Raw genomic sequence first — 17955 nt, 5'->3', positions numbered from 1 at the left:
GAAATGGTTGGATTTCTTGCTTTCTAGCTAAGCACAAGCGAACCTCCCTTAGGACTGAAGGTTTGCTTGCAAGCAAATTCAGTGCAGACTCACGGCAAGCAAATTTGAGAAACTGGGCTAGCTAAATAGATCACTGCATGATTCTGTGAACAACTCAATCTGCCTGCTTTGCCTGATTTTTGATAAAAGTTGCTCTTTTTTAAAAATAAAAATTCAATATTTACATGCATGGTGTGTTGTGAGTTAATTTTGTGAGTTTGCTTGCAAGCAAATTTTCAGGGGAGATGTTTGTTGTATTTGAGTTGCTTATATTACGAACTTTGGTGATGTCATCTGATTCGTTGGTGTCTTCAAGACCAAATAAGATGGCATTTGGATGTTTCTGATCACATTCAATGGTGTCTCTGGTGAGTAAGGAGATATCATTTGTGCAATTATTTGATGGGATAGTAATTATTTGTGGTTGTGGTTTGGTGGTTATTTTTGGTTGTAGTTGTGATTGTAGTTGAGATAGTAGTTGTGGTAGTGGTTGTTGGGTTGGGATTTGATTTTGAGCTGATAGGTAGTCGCTTATCAGTGCTGTAGTTTTTTTTCAAGAGAAATTAGGCTTTTTTGTATAACTGTTTCAAAACGTGTTGCTAAACGTTTTTCTATTGAGTGCATGAGTGATTCTATGCTATCAGCTCTGTCAAGCAGAGTACTTGGTTTGTTTAGCTTAGGAAAACACGATGGACATAGACAAGGGCATGTATCTGATGCTTTTAGGAGATCAGCTATGTCTTTGTTTAAGTTTAAGCAGGCAAGGTGAGCTTGATTGTCACATAGGTAGCATTTGATGTTATTTTCACTTTCATTGATGGTTTTAAGACATCTGAAGCATGTACAAGAGTCTGGGAAGTCATTGGTAGAGATATTGCTTTTTTATTATTGTTTGGTAGTGGAGGATTTGGAGTTTCTGGCTGGCATGGTCAATGACAATAGTACACTAAACAATTACAATAGCTAATTAATGTGATAGGTAGACAGTTACTTAATGAATGTTGGTAATTAATAAATGTTAATTGATAAGTTAGAGAACAAATCAAAAGTAAGGTTACTTATTACACAACTTATTACTTATTACTAAAAATCAATCAATCAACTTATTACTAAGAATCAATCAATCAATCAATAGACTAGATACAATGATACAGTATTAAATTTCTATCAGTTCATTGAATCAGTAAATTAGTGGTCATTTAACAATTCATTATTATACTATTATATGATAAATCAATTATTATAGACAAAGCATTATCTATAAATATTTGGTCTTGAGGTACTGAAATAGTGGAGATAGTAAAGTATTGGAGGTTTGTTGTGTAAAGTTCCTTTGTTTTTCCTTAAAGCCACGTTTTTTGGTTTTTGTTTTGTTTTGTTTTTGTTTTAAAGAGGAAGCGTTGCTGTTTGATAGATTTGAATGGAGAAGATTTGAATGAGCTCACCAATCATCTACTTTGGAGTTTGGAAAGGATGAGATTTGGGTGGGGGTTTAGTGGAGGTTGTCCAATCAGCTGAGTGGGATTTAAATTCAGGCTGACGAATCAGCTGGGTTGTTTAAATGGAGCTGGGTGATTTATATGGAGACTATCAATTCTCCGTGAGTCTCCTTTGTTCTCCTTAATTGGTGGCCATTTAGAATTATTTTTGGTGATTTGATTTAAATGGAGACTGTAGACATCATTCCAGTTCTTCCATCATCGGAATTCACAATCAATCTCAATTTCAAAAGGCAGTTTTCCTGAATAAAAACCTTCTTCACACCTCTTCTTCTCATCTCGTTTTTTTTTCTCCTTTAATCACTCTTTTCTCAAGCTGCCATTTAACTTCCAGAGTTAGAGGGTAAAAACATAAATTAAGCCGCTGCTGCTTAATCTCCACACTCACCCCTTCCGCTCTGGAGTCTTCGCTTTTTAAGTTGTTTCTGACTCGGGTCCACAGTAAATCTTCGAGCCGTTTACCCGCTCCTTCCTCCCACTGAAAAATGCTTCTTCCTCCCACTGAAAAATGCACTGCCGATCTATAAGGAGCCGGGGGAGACACTCACCCGCAGTTGGGTATCTTCTAAGCTTGCAAGTCCTTGCCAGCAGTTGCCCCAAACCCACAGCTCGTTCGTTCCCCGCGTCGGCTTCCCTCTCCCAAGACCAGGTAGATTCTTTAGACCTGGTAGTTTTTCACTAGGCAGCTTTTTCCTCTCCAGGCAGCTGAAAGGGAAGCTGCTCAAGACGGGATTCCTGGACCCTTGGCGGGAGCCCCTCACTCCAGATCGGCTGGCTGCCTTTGTCCGAATCCTTACGCTGCTACTGCTACTTTGTAGATCTCTAGGACCGAATCTATGTATTTTTGTTGCTTTTCTTACTTCTACCCCTGTGTCTGAACTTAGTTACTGGTACTTTTCTCTCCTTCGGGCTCCCAGTAGCGTGACTATGCATCTGCCTTGGTCGCCATCTTCCAAAGATCCCATCTTCCAAAGAAAAGAAGTAAGGAATGCTAGTAAGGAATGGGTTTTGCTCTCAGTTTATATGATATGGACTTGCTCAGTCAGTGTTGGTAAGGGTGGTTTTAGAGGTTCTTTGGCAGTTCCTTGTATTTTGAAATATTGTATTTAGCTGTTACAAAGCTCTTCCTTTCTTTTGCCAGTAGGTGGCATAGTGGGAAACAATTGCTGACTCCATAAAGCTGTTTTTTTCTGTAAACTAGGAAGCTCTTTAATGCAAAGTCTTCAGTTCTAAAATTAAAAATGCGTGTGTTTGGGAAATTCAGAGCTGACCACAACTTCAACATGCTTGTCTTTCACAAGAAGCAATCTTTAAAAGAGGTCAAGGCAAACTGATAACCTGGTGGAAATAAACATTTCAGATTGGAAATTTTGTTTACACCGCTTTCCTTTCGCAGCCACAAAATGTATTCCTGTCCAGTTTTGACACACAATATTAGCGATATTAGAAAAAACAGTGGAGCTTTATCACCTTATGCTCCATTTTCTTGATCTCAGTTATTTCCTTGCATCGTCCCAAACGAATATTAGAAAAAGTCATTCACAAAATTTTATTAAATGTGTTGCTTTAACTTATGTAGTGCCAAAGTTTCTTCCTGTAATTTTTCAACTGTTGCTCCTTCATTTGAAGCCAAAAGGACTTCTTTCCATTCTTTTTCAAGGGAAACTTGAAAAAGCAAACTTCTCTTGGGTGTGACATGCAACATTTGCCCGTACTGTTTGTGAAATAAACCCAGGTATTGTTGTCAAGTTCCGCTCTTTATCAGCTCTTTCTCCTAGTATCTGCAGTTGTCCAAAGTTCTCACATTTCAAGCAATATCATGAGAAACTGGATCAGGGACAGAGGTCGGGGAGGAAGAAAAGGGAAGAGTGTTGGAGGCATGTCAGCCACATCACCACAACTTCTGCCACGTTGCACTTACCGTATTTTTCGCACTATAAGATGCACTTTCTCCCCCCCAAAAAAGTGGGTGGAAATATCTGTGCATCTTATAGTGCAAATGTTGCTGAAGCCCCCCCACACCCCCACACCCACTGGCCCCCACCCTTTGGCCATTTTTGGCCTCCATATGCCCTGTTTTTGGCTTCTGCACATCCCATTTTCAGTCCATTCCAGGCAGGGGGATTGCTGCCTCCGCCTATCACCACCAATCGGTGGTGGCGGCAATAAGCAGCAGCGATCCCCGCCTCCTGGAATGGACCAAAAACAGGATGCGCAGATGCTGAAAACAGGGCGTGTGGAGGCTGAAAATGGGTGCATGGAGGTGGTGATAGGCAGCGGCGGTGACAGCAGCAATGGGTGGCAGCAATCCCCGTAGCCTGGAACAGCTGATCAGTGATATTCCAGGAGGTGGATCCAACCACCAATTAGCTGTTTATGCTAAATCAGGCTGTGATAACTTGCTGAAGTTGACCAAGCAGTTATCTATTTGCTGCAAGAACACTAGCCAGATGAATCAGTGATGGGATTCAAATTTTTTTACTACTGGTTCTGTGGGTGTGGCTTGGTGGGCGTGGCAAGGAAAGGATACTGTAAAATCCCCATTCCCTCCCCACCCCACTAACCTGCTTTCCAGCTCTGTTTTCCTCTGCAGCACAACAAAAGAAGAACCAGCCAATCAGCTGGGACTTGGGAGGCAGAAAATAGATGGGGGTGGGGCCAGTTCTCCGAACTACTCAAAATTGCTGCTCCAGAACTGGTCAGAACCTGCTGAATACCACTTCTGAGATGAATACCAATGGGTCCTGGGAGGCAGAGACAGATTTTTTTTTCCTCCCCAAAAGCTAGGTGCATCTTAAATTCTGGTGAGTCTTATAGTGCAAAAAATGCAGTATGTACTAAGTTTGAAAACAAGAAATGATCCCCTCCCCGCAAAAGCCCTGAAAAATCTTATGAAGTTGAAGAATGAAGAATCTTTTTTTTTTTTTTCGCCAGAGAGAGAAGATATGGAGAAAATTGGAGGGCATGTCTCTGTACAGCATTTTTGTTGTTTCTCTGGGATTCGCAACAGGGATCAAATAAAGTTTAAGTCAGGAAAACAATACAAACTGGAAAGAAAATTAACTTTCCAGCATTGCTATTCCCCTTCAAACATGAGTCTTCTCCAGCAATTTTATAAAGAAAGGAAAGAGTTAGGAAACATCTGTTTGGAAATGATGCATTTGCTTTGATCTAGGCTTTCATGCTGATAATATGCACTGAGTCAGCACAAACTCAAGTTGCAACATAATGCCAAGCGGTTCGGAATGGCAAAGAGAGTTAGTCAGAATTGCAATGGCTTCATTGCCATTGCATCTCTTCTGATGTTGAGACTCTAGAAAGAGTGCAGAGAAGAGCAATGAAGATGGTTAAGGGACTGGAGGCTAAAACATATAAAGAACAGTTGTTGGAATTAGGCATGTCTTGTTTAGTGAAAAGAAGGACTAGGGGAGACATGATAGCAGTGTTCCAATATCTCAGCGGCTGCCACAAAGAAGAGGGAGTCAAGCTATTCTCCAAAGCACCTGAGGGCAGGACAAGAAACAATGGGTGGAAACTAATGAAGGAAAGAAGCAACCTAGAACTAAGGAGAAATTTCCTCACAATTTAGAACAATTAATCAGTGGAATAGAAATGGAGTAAAAGTTGGTGATAAGTGTCTATGGAGATTCTCAGTCATCCAGGTAAAGATTGTCCCAAGGGTGCTTCTTCCAAAAGGCAACTGGTCTGTCGTGTTTTTTTTTCCTTTTAAAACATTTTGCTTCTTGAATGAGAATCAAAACATTTTCAAAGAAGAAAACCAAGAAAGTCCAGTTGCCCTTTTAGAAAAAGAACCTTTGGGACAATTAGTGTGAGAGTAGCACATTTTACACCAGTGTTGTCTTCAGGGATGAAAGGGTGGAATTTTAGTAGGAAAAAGTTATGAACCTAATAAACAGCTAACAAACTACTAATCCTGGCCAGGTGCATGAGTCTGAACTTTAAAAGACATGTTCCAATCACTCAGAGTCAGCCACTCTTCCAGTAACAGTGGTTGACTCATTCCAGAGCTCAGATATTTCCCTACAGCACGGATGGGGAAACCAATGTGGAAAGGAAAAGGAAGCAAAGCTCTTTCCTTTGTGGATTCAAATTTCCCGGCGGGGAGATTTTACTGCAAAATGATTGGTCAGCTGCATTGGAAGTCAGAATCAATTTATTAATAGGAAGGCAAGTAAGAAGTCCTATAGCATTCCTGAAGTTAATCTAATCTTGTGAGTAGAGAAACCTCTTTCTTATACTCTTCAGATCCTTTGATTTTGTTAAGTGTGAATCCTTGAAGTCTTTGATTTGTGTGTGTGTGTGTGTGTGTGATGAGTTCCTGTCTCTTGAGGTTGGGATCTCTTCCTGGGATCTTGATAGGAGTGATTGTTTTATAGTAGCTGCTTGTTCACTTTGTAGCTGCTTGCTGCATTAGGTTGCAATATCCTGAGTTTCGGGTTATGCCTTTTGGTTTGCTTTTCACAAGTTTTTATAGCTTGCCATCTATTTGATTTCTATGGGAAAGGATCTTAGCTAATTTGTAGGCTTTTTTTCTGATCCCATGCAAAGGTGGGGGCTAGTGGAGCTGACCCTGCTTGTGTTTTCACCTCTCCTTTCTTTTAGGGGAATTTTCCTTCCCCTTCTAATGTTTTAAGATTTCTTTTCCTAGAAGAGAGGGGAATGGTAACTTCCAACGCTAACAAAACTTTTTAGAGACTGGTGTTAAGAATAATCCTCACTGGTTGTGTTTAACCAGCCCTTCCAGCACAAGAGTTAATTGAAACGTTGGCAACTAAGTTCACACAGGATCAAGATCTGGGCGCAATTATATTGTAGAATCTAAATCTAAAGTCTTTTTTTTTTTTTTTTGCTTCATGTTTACAAAGGTTTACAATTAAAAAAGAAGGAAGCTACTGGTTTCAGAAGCGGCAGAGAAGGAAGCTGAGCATTGTAAAAGAAAGGTATTGTAAACAAAGGAATTGGGAAGTACGTACGTTCGTGTTTGCTCTAACTTTTCACCCTGCGAAATCCTTCAAATCTGAAGAATTCGCAGGCTCGAATATCATCCAGGTTTATAGGTTTCGGTCTCTGAGTGTTTTGCCATTGGATAAAGAAAGTTGGCTCAAGCATTTGTTTATCAAACATTAAGGACAGCTGCACCTAGTTTATTTGGCCATTGGCCATTTGCTGAGGCCTGGGGAATTCCATTAATCAAAATAACAGACTTGTTTTCTCATGAAAAACTTTGAAATTGTGTGCTGTTAAAATGACTCTTCGATTATGATTACGGCATATATTCATTGGTGCTCCTTTTGCTTTAGTGACCCCGAACTTACCTTTTCCACAATTCTTTTAAAACACATGCAGTATTTGCATGGGTTAAATCAGGGGTCCCCAACCACCGGGCCCCGGACCGGTACCAGTCTGTGGAGCATTTTCTACCGGGCCGCCAGTTTGCTGGGCGCTGCCATCTTGTTTTGATGATAAAGTGCTTCCGGGTGAGCTTTTCCGGTTGGAAAGCGGCGTTTGGGTCCTGAAGGAATCCTCATGCCTTAGTTTCATTGAAGGTGGGGAGGCGGCTTCGAATGAAACTAAGGCGCGAGGATTCTTTCAGCACCCAAGACAAGGCGAGCCGAGCGACCATCCCGAAGCCGTCCCGAAGCCCATCGACAAAGGTACAAAGGAGGAGTTGAAGGTCGCGGGGAGAAGCGGGGGACGACTGGCTGGCCGGTCGCTCAGCTCGCCTTGCCTTGTCATGCGTGCTGATGCCAGTACCGGGCCACAGATCATTTTGTGATGCCGGTACCGGGCCATGGCACAAAAAAGGTTGGGGTCCACTGGATTAAGTAGCTGAGAAACAGCTCTGGATGTACAGAACAGTTCAAATAAAGGTTGGCTTTAGTCTTTGAATAAGTAAACATTTTCTTTCTTGTTGATAGAATGTGTCAAATCAATACAAGAGCATTTCAGTGTTGCATTAATGGGAAAGAGCTATGAGATTATTATGAGAAGGAAAACAAAGTAACTTCCTTATATAGAAAAATAGCTGAAGTAGCTTTTTGCTCATTTGTCCAGTATTTCTCTACTTAGATTTAGAATAACTTTATTGTGACTTTAAAGGTACACTAATCAGCATACATTAAAATGAAATTTCATTTCATGCAACTCTTCAAAGGGTCTCCACCTCCAATATACACTACATAAACATGACAAAATAAATAAATGCATACATGCACACAAACATACAAAAGTATGCATATACCCACATATGCACTGCCCCTTTTAAAAAAATATCTCCCCCTCAAAGAAACATAGAGACAAATATGGCTGAACTGAGCCAAACCTGATCATTTTGTCACTAAAGCATCATGGTGGAGGTAAATCCAATACAGGTGCAGGAGCCATGTCTTCCCGTATCCTACAGGTTGCCCATACCAGGTCTACAAGCAGCAATTTTTAAAAAAACCCACCAGTGCTGCAATCCTACCCCTTTACAGGGGTAGGAGGAAGGAAGAATTAAAAAATGCTTTAATAGCCTTAAGCAAATACTACGTACTTGAAAGCAAAACAAAGGAACATGCAATAGCCAACGTTTGTAACATTCACTCTGCCTTGAACTAGAGAAAAACAAGAATAGTGTAATATCACCAACCTTCCTTGCTGTTTACAAAAGTACATAAAGGTAAAGAATTTACTCCACTAGTTGCTACCAATTATAGGAGGCAGTGCTCATCTCTGTTTCAAGCCTATTGAGCCAGCACTGCCCAAAGACGTTTCCACGGTCATGTGGCCAGCATAACACCATGGAGCGCTGTTACCTTCCCATCAAAGTGGTACCTATTTACCTACTCACATTTGCATGCTTTTTGAACTGCTAGGTTGGCAGGAGCTGGGGTGAGGATGAGAGCTCATCGGATTACATAGTGCTCGGGTCTCGAACCCAGGCTGCCGGCTTTCTAGTAAACAAGCCCAGCATCTTGATTGCTGAGCCACTGCATCCCCCTAGATCCATAGAAATACATACAGTAGCTATATTAAAGTCAACATGCAGCTCATTGTAGAGTGCAAAATGTTTGATGATTGAACAATCCCAGCCACATTTCTGTTTCGATCCTAGAATCAGTTTTGAGGACTGAAATGATGGAATAGGTTGTACTAGTATTGGGTTTTATTCTATTTAAGGGGAAAAGGCATTACAGAATCAGGATATTTCAACCATGAAATTATTTGCACATCTCTAGAAGCTAATAGCTCCAAGCTTAACCTATGCTTCCAATAGCTCATTTGGGCTACGAATAAACCCTAAAGACTGACTTACTAATTCTCATAAATGTTCGGCAGTCATATTTGAATGAGGCAAACAAAGGAAATACAGACAAGCGATTTTGGCTTATTCCATAATAAACACACATAACTTTTATTTTAAAAGTAAGCTTGACATTTTAATAAACAATAAGGGCGTTGTCCATTCTTCTGACAGATTTGGCTGCCTTGTTTGATGTCGGGACAAAAAGATTTAGGTTTTGTTTTCCTGATTTCAGCTGCTTTCATTTTTTCTTCTGCTAAAGGGAGTTCGATGTCCAAAGTGCTATGCTGGGACACACCCTATTCTCCAAGTTGCTTGTATAACTTATCTGCTTAGTCTCTCCAGGCACTTTCACAGAATTCTGTCCCCTCAAAAAAAAACCTCTCTACATTCAAAACAGGTAGGGAATTCCATGCCCAGTTGCAAATTCTGCATATTTCAAAACAGTGGTCCTTGACTTACGACCACAATCGAGCCCAAAATTTTGTTGCTAAGTGAGACATACTGAGTTTTGTGCTATTTTACGACCTTCCTTGCCTCAGTTATTAAGTGGATCACCGCAGTTACTAAATTATAACATGGCTGTTAAGTGAAACTGCCTTTCCCATTAACTCTGCATGTCAGAAGGTCGCAAAAGGGGATCACAACATGACCCCAAGACACTAAAAACCGCCATAAATATGAGTCAGTTGCCAAATATCAGACTTTGGATCACATGACCATGGAGATGCTGTATTGGTCGTAAGTATGAAAAATGGTCATAAATCGTTTTTTTTCCAGTGCTGTTGTAACTTCGAACAGTCATTAAACGAACTGTTGTAAGTGGAGGACTACCTGCAATGATGCCATCTAAGCACCCACCCATGCAATGAGAAGAAATTTATATCTTCTGCTTCTCTCCTGTCCCAATAGAGAATGTTTCAATCGCCCCATTTAATTTCTTGATCAGATCCCATCCCAACAGCACATATATAGAGACTATGTTTTAAGCACTCAGAGCCATTACTGGTCCAAATCCCTGTTCCAGGTGTGCTTAGAGTGAAACAAAAGTGCTCTGCACTAGTAGTGCCAGGACAATACTCCTATCACTATGATCCAGTGGGTGTGATATTGCCTAAAATTTCACATAGGTGCTTAGTGCACTGCTTTGGTACACAAGCCAGTAAGGTTGGCAAGGACAAAAGAAAAGCAGGATATGAACTTCAGTAAAAGTTTCCATTTCTGTCAATCATGGATTGTTGAATAAATCACAAAAAAAACAACAACCCAGCTACATGAAAAAACTGCTGGTGACCTTCTACCGCTGCACCAAAGAGAGTATCTTAACTTACTACACCTCTGGATGGTTTGCCAATTGCACAGTGGCAGATAGGAAAGCACTCCAGAGGGTTAATGTCATTGCCCAGAAGATCATTGGTTACCCTCTCCCCTCTTTGGAAGAGCTTTATAGCTCCTGCTGCCTTAAGAAAGTCCAAAACATTCTCAAAGTTCCATCTCATCCTGGGCACCCTTTTTTTGAACTATTACCATCCGGCAGATGGTACAGGATAATAAAAACAAGGACAAATAGGCTGAAAAACAGCTTCTATCCCAGGGCAGTAGCTCTTTTGAATTCTGCTGTATAATGCAATATTAATGCAACATCAGGGGTTTTCAATTCAATGTATAGAATGTGTGTTTGTGTTTATTTTCAGTCATAATGTACACTGAAGATGGTATTTAATTTCATTGTACAAGGTGCAATGACAAAAAAGTAAACTAAACTAAAAATAGATTGGATTTTTTTTTTAAGTTTCGTTCCTTCAAGACTCCCATTCACAATGGCTGTCTTTCCTTGAAATTCATTGTGTGGGCTTGATCTTTCCAGCAATTCTTTGTACCTTTCCAGTTAAATAGTCACCATCTCTGGTTGATGTTTTATCAAAGGCCAGCTCATGATCCATTCAACGATGGTCAGCACTAAAAGAATGAGCTAGAAAAGAATGAGAGAAAGGATCTTAGCGCTCTCTGGGCTTGCTTGTTTTCTTGCAAACATTTCATTAGCCAAACTAGGTAACATCATCAGTGCTAGCTAATACTAGTTTGGGTAATGAAATACCTGCAAGAAAACAGCCAAATTCAGAGAGCATCAAGGACCCCTCATTTCAACCCTGAGCTACGAATGTTCTCCAGTAAGTTTAAGTGAGATACCTACCCAAGGTTGGGAAAGATACAGAGGTGGTATTCAGCAGGTTCTGATGAGTTCTGGAGAACCAGTAGCGGAAATTCTGAGTAGTTCGGAGAACCGGCAAATACTGCCTCTGACTGGCCCCGCCCCCATCTTTTCTTTGCCTCCCGAGTCCCAGCTGATCAGCTGGGTCTTCTTTGGTTGCCCTGCACAGGAGAATGGAGCTGGAAAGCAGGTTAGTGGGGTGTGGAGGGAAATGGAGATTTTACAGTATCCTTCTCCTGCCACACCCACCAATCCCCACCCACAGAACTGATACTAAAAATTTTTGAATCCCACCACTGGGAAGATAATGCCAATTTGACAGAGAAGGAGTCTCAGGATGTCCTACTGGGCTGATTCAAAAAGACAGAGGTTTATAAAAAAAGTGTTGAAGCCTGAAACTGAAGCATCATGTTATTGCAAAAACAACCGAATGGTGATAAATTATTGTGCCAAACCAGATTCTTCCTAGTTATAATCTGTTGAATAAGTCACCGTTCTTAAAGCTTGCCAAGGCTCAGCAGAGGTAGTATTGTGGGGAAAACTTTGTTTTGAAGTCACCCTTGAACAATTTGTGGAGGAATAGTGCAATTATTTATTAACCATAATTTAATAATTAATCTGTGATTTGTTGGTACAACACTGGACCATGATTAAGGTAGGATAAGATAAATCATGCTGCAGTTCTGAACTGAGATTGATATGCTTTCTCTTTTCTGCCATGGCTCCTGCAGAACATCACACCTCCTCCCCTCAACGTGGAACATCATATCCCCCCACCCAGGTGACAATGCACCCACCATCCTGACCTTCTACAAGGGCCAGAACAAGACCTGACTCTGCCAGTTGACCTGGGACCCCAATGGGGGTGCACCACTCTGGAGGGTGCTATCTGATTAAGAGAAGACCCCACCTCTCCCCATGTACTTCCTGCTTCCCTTCTCCCCATCTTTCAGTTGTAAATTATCAACAGAATTGTTATTTTTTCATCATTTTAATGTTTACTAGTTTTTAATCTTTGTAAGCCACTTAAAGTTGGGTCTAGATGAAATTTGTAGATGACCTACAAATCAAATCAAGTCGATCAATAAATAAGCAAAGTCCTTCTTAAAACTAAGTAGCTTAGTTTTCTCAGGTTCTGCTTTCTTTATCAACAAAAGTTCTCACCTTAACTATCCTGTGACTGATAATCTTGTATTTAACCTTGTTAAAACAAAAACTGTGTATATTGAAGCCTTTATTTGCTTATGCTGCCTAAGTTTGTAGCAAACACACTTCCCCAAAATTGGGGTAATTCCATTTTTTCAGAGTTTTAGCTTAAAAAAAAAAACCAGCAAAGGACACATCTATGTGAGTTTCAACACACATTGACAAAACCTGAGTATATATTTTTTAACTTCCATTAATTTTTTGTAATGTAGGGATTTCCATCAGGATTTTGAAGATGCTTCCCTCAATTGCTCTGAAGCTTATTACCGGTAGCAGACTATCTAGCAAAAGTACCGACAGATGTCAACTTGTCCTTTATCTCCTCCAATTATGCTGATGCATTTGTTTACTATTTCTTTCTCAATGAGCTGAAAGCAGTTTCCATAGAGATCTTTATTTTATTCCTAAAAGAGCAATCATGTGAGTTTGGTTGGGCATAAAGTGAGTAGAACAAAAATGAGTTCTCGTGATGGAAGAAGTCCAATACCTTTGTCACTACTCCTTATTCAACACTATAATTGAAATATCCCACTGGGTCTCCTAGGTCTACTAATTAACCCATTTTTAAACCTAACAATGGTTAAGGCATTAGGCTAGAAACTGGGAGATTGTGAGTTCTAGTCTCACCTTAGACACACACCAGCTGGGTGACCTTGGGCTAGTCATTTTTTCCTTAGCTATGGGAAGGAGGCAATGGCAAACTACTCCTGAAAAACATTGCCAAGAAAATTTCAGGGACATGTCCAGATAATCTCCCAAGAACCAGTCATGAATAAATGGAAGGGGGAAAAACCCACAGTCATCAGGATTGAATATGTCTGACGATGTGATTCAATCGGAAATATGTTTTGTGCCAGTAAGCCAGTTCTGTATTCTATGCAAAGTATAAATATAGATGAACTGTATAGATACAGTTCTGTCTCAAAACAAAAAAAATGTGGTGCTCATCTGGCAGCAGAAACAAACAGTGTTGACAAATAAGAGAAGATCTCAAGATCATAGACCTTGAAGAGTTCATTCTTAAGCAAAGATCCTTCAAAATCCTGCAGAAGTTGAATCATTTGAGGGTTGCTCCAGGAGATGTAGATATTCAAGATATGTTGGTTGGATCTCCAGATCTTTGGATGTTTAATCAGCAACAACTGCTTTGGTAAAGGGCCATAAAAATCTAGTCACATAGAATACCTACATTTGAAAGAATATAACTCATTTAGTCCAATCTTCTGCATTGTATAAGAATTTCTAACTTTTCTCCAACATCTAGTCTTCATTTGAAAACCACCAGAGAGTGGGAGGTTAATAGTGTTGTGACTGCGTTAGCTGTGTTGGTAAACTGTACTGTACTTCGCTTACCCTGTTGTTGCTTTGCTTACTCCAACATGGAGCCAGATCTTTTTAAATACTTATTTTGGGAACTATATCTCAAATTTTGTCTGAGATTATCTAGGGCTGTGGTTTGCTGATTCCTTGTGTACTTGCCATTAGTATATTGGACACATTCTGGAATTGCTGCAAAAAACAAAGTTTCTCTTCTCTACTCCCCAAAATAAGTGCAGAGTACACCAATCATGATCATGAAGCCATTTGAGAAAGAATAAATCTATCCTTTTGTTCTGTGTACAACAGAATTTCTGCTTCATTTCCCCCTCCCTTTCTCTGAATTTTTTTAAAAAGGAAATGGTTAATGGCTCCTTTCAACAGCAGAGGGGAATTGCTATGGATAGACATCCTTGGGGATTGCTAATTTGATTCCTGTTCTTGGGCCATTAATTTGTACTAATCCATATTACTAAATATTGTATGAATAAATATTACCAAATATTTGAAATATTACTAAATATTAAATTATTACTAAAGGGTTCCTTGGTGCTAATGGCTCTTTGTCTATGGAGATTCTCAGTTATCCAGGTCACGTTTGTCCCAAAGGTGCTTTTTTCAAGAGACAACTGGACTGTCTGGTTTTTCTTTGAAGACATTTTGCTTCTCCTCCAAGGAGCATCTTCAGCTCTGAGCTGAAACACCAGAAAGTCCAGTTGCCTCTTGAAAAAAGCACCTTTGGGACAATGGCTGTTTGGCAGTTTCTACAACATACAATTTAAGAACTGCAACTGCCACTATGTAGGACAAACAGGCAGAAGACTGGCAAAATGCATCCATGAACACCAACTGGCAGTTAGAAGGCATGAAGAAAATTCCTTTACACAACATATAGACAGATTTAACCATAGTTTCAATTGGAAAAAATGTGGCAATCCTAGACCAGGCCAAATCCAAAAATGCCAGGGAATTTCTAGAAGCCTGGCACTCTGACAAATCAATAGACACATGGACATTAACATCTATAGACTATGCAAAAGAGACAATCAACCAGCCCCCCAGAGAAAAAGAGTCTAGCAGTTCTCCACCAGTCATCAGCATTCAAATCAGCATAGATTAACTCCAAGGTCAACTTCAGACCAACAATCAAGTAAGAACTACCCCAGTTAAGAAACTGCCAAAGAGCCACCAGTAAACAGCCCAACCAAAGAATCTTTAAGACCATCCCCACCCACACAGACAGGCAAGACACCAAAATATAAACTGACAATACTCCTTACTATCACTGATGATGTTACCTAGTTAGGGTAATGGAATGTCTAGAGGAAAACAATATATTTTTAAATATTTAACAAAATATTTATATATTTTTTCTCATCCACCTCCCTCCAATTTTCTTTGCTTGCTACAATATGTGTGTCCAAGGGAAGGGATTTAAGGGAGGGCCAATGATAAACATGCATCATGATATCATCACTCAAATATTGCAGCTTGCAAACTTCTGCCAGATGTTGGGAGGTGGGTTAAGGACATAATAGCATTTGTCAGATGATGTAACCAATCACATCATCACAGTTTGCTGTGGATGCTGCTATTTCTTACTAATTTTCAACAGTTTGTATGATATTGCTTATATCATATAAGCCATGGGAATGACATGATGTGTATGTTTTTACAAAAACAATGCCTGAGATTGCAAAACACGCTAAGCGGAATGGAACACATAAAATTGTGCCTTAGCATAGCATACGAATGCAACAAGGTGTTGGACAAGTAATTGAGCAAAGAACCCAGCCCCAATTAAAGTCTTTCCTGCTTGCAACATTAGGATTCAAAGTAATTCAAAGCAAGCTTGCCAACCTATGAATCTTGTGCTCAAACAGAGATGTGCAATTTAGAAATTATAAGTAAACTTTGATACCAAGGAAGGAAGATAGCAGTTCTTATTGCTCTAGATCTAACTTTTCCTGTTTCAATTTAGTAAAGTTAGTAAAGTTAGTAAACCAAGGTCAGAAGGAGGACAAATAGGTTGTCTTGACCCTATCCCATAATTTTCTTTCCCCCCACTTTTAATTCTGCCTATTGTACTGTCTAAATGGCTATATTGCCTTTCAAAACAGTATCTTGAGGACAAACTTTAAGAATATCTGTCAAAACTAACAGCACTGAAAAGGTTTGAGCAGGAGTAGAAGGGCAACCAGAAGGGGAGGGGAAAAAAGATCATGAGCAGATAATAATATTTCAGCTTATGTGTTTTTCTGCAGTCATCCTCTTAATGGTGCTTCTAAGCTTTCATTTTGGGAGCCAAAGGCAGCCGATTATAGCTCTGTCTTCTCGATGCCCCTTTCCCCCAACATAAATCAAAGAAAGGAGAGGCTTTAAAATAAAAGCAGACATAGGAGACCCATCCGAAATGAAATCCATTTCATTCATTAAACTGTCTTGACAAAATTAATTGCAGACAGCCAAGCCCACATAACAATAGGGATAATGTAATCAAATGTTTCACCAATGCTCTCAATTCCCTTTCACTGTCCTAAGTCAGCATTTGTCAGGAATATGGAATTAAAAAAGATTGCAGAATAATGTAAGCACTATACAGCTGACACAGGAATGACTTTGCTTCCATTAGGAGGAAGTTCACGCTATTAAAAAAAACCTGCCTTCCCTGGCAAAATTGTAGCTGCTTAGCATGAAATAGAACCAATAACCAGTTCTAATCTATATTTTGATTGATAATTTCAAATCACTAAGTGACAACCAGAGGAAGCACGGCATTCTCCTTCCTGACCTAGCAAAAGATCAAGAGAAGCTAAAAATGGTTTTGTTACAATTATGGGAAGTTCTTATTCCAGCAGGTGTCCTCCCATCTACCTGGGCATCCATACTGGGGAAGGTGAACTAATGATGACATGGACATGATGTTATCACTCACTCAAATGTTGCAAATATTTGTGTCTGAGATTGGGACACAAGTATCTCATGATGTTCTTCTTATCTGTCAGAGCAGTATCTCTCAGCCATGGCAACTTTAAGATGGGTGGACTTCATTTCCCAGAATTTCCCAGCAGCCATGCTGGCTGGAGAATACTGGGAGTTGACCTCCCCCTATCTTAAAGCCAAGTTTGAGAAACATTGCTTTAGAGCAGTGGTTCCCAACCTTTTTTTCGCCCCGCACCCCTAAAGAAATTTCACTCGAACCTCGCACCCCCTGAAACAAATAATAAATAAAAATGCCAACATATAGCCAATATCCTATTATTTACCTGGACTTTTCTCTCACCCCCTGGAATATCGTGCGAGCACCCCAGGTTGGGAACCCCTGCTTTAGAGTTATAATGGTTCACAACTGATACTATCTTCTTTGGACATGTTAAAACTAGAGTCCTTTCTCCTCTCAAGTTAAAATGCTTTCCATCCATACTTGGCATGGATTTGTTCTCTGTTTCTGGTTCTTAGTCATTTTATTTTCTTCCAAGATAAATGGGAGAAAGCTCCCAAGTTCTACCTAATCTACACTACTCTTGGATAATGAGTCAGAATATTGTAGAGAAATGCAGCACCAAAGCAACTAATGAAAAGATTGTCTTACATATGGGCAGGAGACAAGATGCAGATGATGGGGTGAATATAACTATTGCCAAGATAGGATTGTGTCATGTTAGTACCAAATGGGCCTATAATACTGAACAGCATGCTTGAAAAAAGGGAAGTCTGAGAGAAGTAATCCCAGCACATCCAGAGGACCCCAAATGGTAACATACAAATCTACCTAATCGTTCCTATTTTCTTGAATTGTTTAGAATATGAGGTTCAGGTTTCCCTATTCCCTACCACTTAGAAATAAGACACTCTGTTAAGGCAAATAAGTCAGAATAGAATTGGAAGGGACCTTGGAGGTCTTCTAGTCCAACCCCTTGCTTAAGCAGGAGACCCTATACCATTTCAGACAAGTGGCTGTCCAGTCTCTTCTTAAAAACCTCCAGTGATGAAGCACCCACAACTTCCAAGGGGCAAGCTGTTCCACTGGTCAATTGTCCTCACTGTTAAGAAGTTTCTCTTTAATTCCCAGGTTGCTTGTCTCCTTGATTAGTTTCCATCCATTGTTTATATAGATGGGAAGATTAAATAAATAAATAAATCCATTTTTTTTAAATAGATGGGAAGGAAGATCTCCATCTGATCATCAGAACAGGCAAAGGCAGAAGTTTCAACCCACGGAATTACATTTCTTATACAAACACCAGAAAGAATTTGTGTGTCCGTTTTTTTCTGTGTGAATGTATGTGAAGTGGCAACCATTATGGCAGGAAAAATAAAGTCAACATACCTTTACTCTAAGCCAACGGTTGGGAATAAAATTACAGAACCAGGCT

At 39.9% G+C, this 17955-nt stretch overlaps 1 long non-coding RNA gene across 2 annotated transcripts; it reads left to right on the top strand.

Moving 5' to 3' along the window:
• Positions 1-1592: 1592 nt before the first annotated feature.
• On the top strand, positions 1593-12277 carry LOC148130968 (uncharacterized). Of its 2 annotated transcripts, none has more exons than XR_015749522.1 (3): positions 1593-5770; positions 6425-6499; positions 11788-12277. It is a non-coding gene; the product is annotated as an uncharacterized LOC148130968 (long non-coding RNA). The 2 variants fall into 2 exon arrangements; XR_015749521.1 differs by having other exon boundaries at positions 1593-5817.
• The last annotated feature ends 5678 nt before the right edge of the window (positions 12278-17955 follow it).

Source organism: Notechis scutatus, chromosome 4 (assembly GCF_049901735.1).
Source record: "Notechis scutatus isolate UNSWTSFEM ecotype Mainland chromosome 4, rNotScu1.2, whole genome shotgun sequence".
Lineage (NCBI taxonomy): Eukaryota > Metazoa > Chordata > Lepidosauria > Squamata > Elapidae > Notechis > Notechis scutatus.
This window is presented reverse-complemented; position numbering and strand designations above follow the sequence as displayed.